Here is a 6,818-nt window from a genome sequence, read left to right on the forward strand (position 1 = left end):
CTCGATGATTCTCTTGTCATGCGCCTTTTTGGTTTTTTTCCTTGTAAGACAGTGCAAGATCGTAAGCCAAATTCCGGAACTCCTCCAATTGGTCCAATTGAAGCAAACGCTGTTCACCTGCATCAGTAAAATTAAAGTTTAGCGCTTTTGTGGCCCAGTATGCTCGATGCTCTAACTCAACAGGTAGATGACATGCTTTACCAAACAAAAGCCTATACGGTGTAGTGCCTATAGGTGTTTTAAAAGCAGTCCTATACGCCCAAAGAGCATCATCTAACCTCACCGACCAATCTTTCCTACTGACACCACTAAATTCGCTTAATCTCACGATTCGACACTTCCACTTGACCACTCGTCTGGGGGGGTGATAAGGGGTAGAGATTTTATGTGTGACACCATATTTGCTTAAAAGTTTTTCAAAGAGTTTGTTGCAAAAATGAGTGCCACCATCACTAATGATTGCTCGTGGTGTTCCAATGCGGTTAAAAATGTTTTTCTTCAAAAATTTTAGAACCACTTGAGCATCATTAGTGGCGTATGCTTCCGCCTCTACCCACTTAGACACATAATCCACCGCCACCAAAATGTATTTTTTCGTGAAAGAACTGGAAATGGTCCCATGAAATCTATCCCCCATACATCAAAAACCTCACACTCAATGATATTATTTAAAGGCATTTCGTGACGGTTAGAGATGTTACCTGACCGTTGGCATTTATCACAATGTAGCACATAAGAACGAGCATCTTTAAAGAGGGTTGGCCAATAAAAGCCACATTCGAGTACCTTAGATGCCGTCCTCGTTGGTCCAAAGTGACCACCTACCTCACGGTCATGGCAATGGTTGAGAATCTTATAAAACTCTTCCTCCGCAACACACCGTCTTATCATGGAATCTGCACAAATCTTAAACAAGAACGGTTCCTCCCAAAAATAGTATTTCACGTCAGAAAAGAATTTCTTTCGTTGGTGAAAAGATAGGTTCGGTGGAGGTGTGCCTGTGACAAGAAAGTTAGCGAAATTTGCATACCATGGACAATTTTCACCTCAAATAGTTGCTCATCCGGGAAACCAATCATCGATAGCATGATCAACAGAATCATTACAAATACACTCTAATCTAGACAAATGATCTGCAACCACATTCTCAACACCCTTCTTATCTTTTATTTCTAAATCAAATTCTTGCAACAATAGAATCCACCGAAGTAGGCGTGGTTTTGCATCTTTCTTAGCAAGTAAATGTTTCAGTGCAGAGTGGTCAGTGTAGACAATGACTTTAGACAAAACAAGATATGCATGAAACTTGTCAAGTGCAAACACTACTGCAAGTAACTCTTTTTCGGTGGTAGCATAATTCAATTGTGCCTCATCTAGAGTCTTACTTGCATAGTATATAGTGTGGAATACCTTGTTCTGTCTTTGGCCGAGGACAGCACCTACCGCAGTATCACTAGCATCGCACATGATCTCGAAGGGTAGATCCCAATCCGGTGCTACCAAGACAGGAGCCGTCACCAAGCGCTCCTTCAACTTCTCGTATGCCTGCAAACAATCAGAATTAAAGTCAAAAGGTACATCTTTCATGAGTAAAGAAGATAGAGGTTTGGCAACTTTAGAAAAATCTTTGATAAAACGCCGGTAAAAACCGGCGTGGCCTAGAAAACTTCTAACTCCCTTTATGGACGCCGGAGGTGGTAAGTTCTTAATCACTTCAACTTCGCCTTGTCCACCTCGATTCCGTTCCCCGAAACCTTGTGCCCTAGGACAATTCCCTCTTGTACCATGAAGTGGCATTTTTCCCAATTAAGCACCAAGTTTGTCTCCTCACATCTCCTCAACACTACCGTCAGATTCTGCAAACAATCATCAAAAGACGAGCCAAATATCGAGAAATCATCCATAAAAATTTCAAGAAAAGTTTCTATCATATCATGGAATATAGCGGTCATGCAACGTTGAAATGTGGCAGGGGCATTACATAGACCAAACGGCATGCGGCGAAAAGCAAAAGTGCCGTAAGGACAAGTGAAAGTGGTTTTCTCTTGGTCCTCCCGCAATCATAATTTGGTTGTACCCCGAATACCCATCCAAAAAGCAATAAAACTCATGACCCGCTAACCTCTCAAGCATCTGATCAATAAAGGGAAGGGGAAAGTGGTCTTTACGGGTGGCATCATTCAATTTTATAATCAATGCACACACGCCATCCCGTAACAGTCCTAGTGGGTATTAATTCATTATTTTCATTTGTGATAACAGTAATCCCACCTTTCTTTGGCACACATTGAACGGACTTACCCATGCACTATCAGATATAGGATAGATAATACCTGCATCGAGAAGCTTAATCGTTTCAGCTTTCACTACCTCTTGCATCTTAGGATTCAATCTTCGCTGAGGTTGCACAAGAGGTGAGTACTTCTCTTCCATCAAGATCTTGTGCATGCAGACTGATGGATTGATCCCTTTGATATCCGCCACCTTCCACCCAAATGCACCTTGTGTGCTTTCAATACTTCCAACAGTTTCCTCCATCACATCTGTCAAAGCAGCAGAAATAATGACAGGTAAAGTGTTATTCTCACCTAAGTACGTACTTGAGGTGTGGAGGCAACGGCTTCAGCTCAAGTGTTGGGGGATCCTCGATGCTTGACCTTTGAGGGGTCAAATCTCTTCGTTCTCCTAGATCCTCTAGTCGCATCCTCATTGGCCTTCTCCATGGTTGGTTGGCATTAAAGTGTGCCACAATTTCGGCTCTTCCTCATCCAATTCCTCTTCTCCCCAATTCAGTATCGATAGTGGCCTCCAAAGGGTCCCTAAGAGCATCCTGCACATAGTTAGACGCAAGAGAGTCAAAAGCATCAATTCTAAAACAACTATCAGAATGCAGTGTGTGCTTAAGTGCATTAAACACATCAAAAGTAATCTCTTCGTCGCCCACTCTCAATCGCAACTTCCCTTCTTGCACATCAATCAGTGCCTTGCCAGTCGCAAGGAACGGTCTACCCAAAATCAGAGGCATCTCCTCATCCTCATCCATCAAGCACCACGAAGTCCGCAGGAAAGATAAACTTGTCCACTTTCACTAGCACATCCTCATCACTCCTCGGGGGTACTTGACAGACCTGTCAGCCAGTTGTAAAGACATCCTCGTCGGCTTAGGCTCTCCTAATCCGAGTTTCCTGAAAACAGATAAGGGCATCAGATTAATACTTGCACCAAGATCACACAACGCTTTACGAAAAACAACATCACCAATCATGCAAGGGATAGAAAAACTCCCTGGGTCTTTTAGTTTCGGTGGGATTTTGTTTTGCACCAAAGCAGAGCAACTTCAGTCAAGTTCACGTCATGTGATCCTCCAATTTTCTCTTGTTGGCTAAGATGTCCTTCAAAAATTTAGCATAACTAGGCATTTGCATCAAAGCATCGGCAAAAGGAATATTAATATGCAATTTTTTAAACACCTCTAAAACTTACCGAATTGTGCATCTAGTTTTGCCTTTTTTAATGCTGCAGGAAAAGGTGGAGGGATAACAATCTTAGGTTGTGCAGTGAGTGCTGGTGTAGAGTTAGATGACTTACCTTGAGACGTCGCAGCATGTTCATCCGGCACTTGGCTTTTCTCTTTTTCTCTAGGCTCCAAAACTTTTCCGCTCTTCAACTCAATGGCCTTCACTTGCTCTTTTGGATTAGTCTCGGTATTACTTGGCAAGGTGCCCGGCTCTCTACTTGCTATCATCTTGGCCAACTGTCCAATTTGATTCTCGAGCCCCTTTATTGATGCATCTTGGTTTTGGAGTCGAGTTTCAGTGGATGAGATAAACTTAGACATCATTTGTTCCAAGTTGGACTTTTCTTCTCTAGGAGGATCGGATCTGTACATCGGTTGTTTCCCATATTGTTGTCCTCCTTGCGGCCTATTATGACTGTTTTGACCGCCCCATGAGAAGTTGGGATGTTGCCTCCACCCAGGATTATGTGTTCGAGTAAGGGTCATTCCTTGGGCGGTTTTGGACTCCCACTTGATTCACCGGTGCCTCATCTTGCACATAGAAGGGATTTCCATCTTGACAGTCTTTCACATAGTGTTCCCCTCCACACTTCTCACAGAATATCTCTTGAAGACGCATAGCCGTGCCACCCACGTTCAAGCCGTCTATTTTCCTGTTTAAAGCGTCAAGTTGTGCAGTAATAACAGAAAAATCAGTTACCTGGTGAACTCCGGCACTTCTCCGCTGGTTGTTCCTGTCAGATTGAGGATGATAGCTGCTAGCAGCCATCTCCTCCAACAACTCATATCCTTCTTCCGCAGTCTTCCTCAAAAGGTTCCCACACGCAGCAGCATCTATCATAGTACGGTTAGGAGTAAGCAAACCGTAATAAAGGTTTGAACGACTAACCCAAGTGGCAACTCGTGATGTGGGCATCTTCGTAATAGATCTTTGAAACGCTCCCACGCCTCATATAGTGACTCTTGATCGAACTGAGCAAATGTTGTGATGTCTGCCCGCAGCTTCATGGTCTTCGATGGAGGAAAGTATTTGATGAGAAACGCCTTCGCCATGTCCTCCCATGTAGCTATCGAACCTACAGGTAAACAATTCAACCAAGCTTTAGCTTTATCACGCAAAGAGAAAGGAAATAAACGCAGAAAAAAAAAAAAAAAAAACCCAAGTTATAACAAAGCATCATCAGAAACTCATTAAATTTAAAAGTATCGCAAATCTCAGAAAATCCGCGATGTGTGTGTTTGGATCGTCCACAGCAGTTCCTCCAAATTGACGGTGTTCTGAATCATCTGGATAATGGCTGGTTTGATTTCGAATTGGTTTGCCCGCACAATCGGCCTCACAATGCTGGGGCGTGCACCATCCAAAGAAGGCTGGGCATACTCTAACATGGGTATGCGGCGTGGCATCTCAATTCGTCTCTCGTTTTGGCGCTCCGCCTCCTGCTCTTGTTCGTGCCTCTCCATCAGTTCCTTAAGTCTTTGCTGTTGTCTTCGCCTGCGGAAATTCCTTTCAATTTCAGGGTCACACTCAAGCTCCAAGTCAAGTGACTTGGCATGCACCGGAAGAGATATCTGAATTAAAATATGGAGTGTTAGTTCAGTAAAATAAAATACACTAAGAAAATAACTAAAAATATAATTGTAGATTAACAGTCCCCGGCAACGGCGCCAAAAACTTGATCGAGCAAAACTTGCACAGTAAATCCCCAATAAAATATGATTTTGTATGCTCAAAATAAATCGCAAGTGCACGATGTCAAGTAATAGTATAGTGTATATGAATACGAGTATCGTTCCACTGGAGACTATATTTAACAATTATTATTTTAGTTATTAACAACTTTAGCGACGAAATTTGATTGTTTGTTTATAACTACTAAAATGCAAGAAAATTAAATAAACAAGTTCAAAGATTAAATGATAAAATATGAATGCTAAATCAATGGATTAAATTTCAAATGATAAAAGAATTTGTTGGGAATTCTGGTTCACCTACCCTTATTAATTAATCAATTCGTTCGATTGTGTTCTACGCTTCCGACAAGATTTCCTATTCAATTGAACACACTCTCTCGAGCTATGCCAAACTAATTCACTCAATGAAGTAATTAATGTCTTTAATTATTTATCAAGAATGAACCGCATTTCGATGATGAAATCCCCTAGTTTTCGACCCTAAGGACTATGACTATCGGTACGTATCCAATTTCATATGTCTATGCAAATTGTAGATCCGCAGATTATACTACTCGATCCTATCACTAGTTATTCTCTCGAACTCACTCGTGATATAAAATCGTCGTAAAAGTTAGCTACGCTCAAACGACACAATAAAATCGTAGTACAATCAAGAATAAACACAACTCAAAATATAAATTAATCAACTAAAAGTTTGGGGTAGGATCCCCTTTAATCCCAACAAATATGAAAGTTAGCTACTAGAATTCATAATTAAAATAAGCAAAACAATGTTTAAACAAAGGAAAAAACTAGAAATACTAGGTGTGACGAAACTGCGAAGAACGATGCCCGGAAACCGTCGAATCTTCAATCCCAGTGCAAAAGCTCTCCCCAAATCCTTTTTTCTCTCAAAATATGTCTGAATCCCCCTCTTAATTCATCCCCAAGACTTACCATATCATTCCCCCTCAAATCAGGCAAGAAATCGCGAATAAAACTTTCCAAAAATAGGCGGCGCTCGGGCGGTAGAAAAGTACCGCTCGAGCGCCAACTTTCTGTCTTGTTCCTCGGCAATTCAACTTCTCAACTTCTCGGGCGGTAGAAATGTACCGCTCGGGCGCCAACTTTCTGTAAGGTTATGTTTCGGAGGTATTTTCTCGCGCTCGGGCGGTAGAAAAGCACCGCCCGAGCGCCAACTTTCTGTCTCGGCCCTTGAATTATTCACTTCTCGCGCCCGGGCGGTAGAAATGTACCGCTCGGGCGCCGCTTGTTCTGTCCAATATTCTTGAGCTTCTCACCTTTCGCTCTGATTTTCGTTCTCCGATCATTTTTCCTGCAGATCCTCACACACAAGTGAGACATAATCAAAAGCAATTAATTACTATAAATGAACAAAAAGTAAATGAATATGCATGCATGCGCAATGTAAACTCAATTAAAACTAATGCAATAAACACGTAAAAACACCCCCTATCATTCAGCACAGAAAACATTGAATGTACAGAATGATACAGAATGAATTGAAAGATCAGTAGAAGAGTATCGACCAAGAGTACATCTGATTTAGTGATACTCTTTGGCATGTGTCAGTATATTCAGATATGTTCTGATGATTCTATAC

General features: G+C 41.8%; 1 non-coding gene across 1 annotated transcript; it reads left to right on the plus strand.

Moving 5' to 3' along the window:
• Positions 1-4,415: 4,415 nt before the first annotated feature.
• LOC140820675 (small nucleolar RNA R71) lies at positions 4,416-4,521 on the plus strand. The gene has a single exon (XR_012115560.1). It is a non-coding gene; the product is annotated as a small nucleolar RNA R71 (small nucleolar RNA).
• The last annotated feature ends 2,297 nt before the right edge of the window (positions 4,522-6,818 follow it).

This window comes from Primulina eburnea, unplaced genomic scaffold, assembly GCF_022965805.1.
Source record: "Primulina eburnea isolate SZY01 unplaced genomic scaffold, ASM2296580v1 ctg1330, whole genome shotgun sequence".
In the NCBI taxonomy this organism is placed as follows: Eukaryota; Viridiplantae; Streptophyta; class Magnoliopsida; order Lamiales; family Gesneriaceae; genus Primulina; species Primulina eburnea.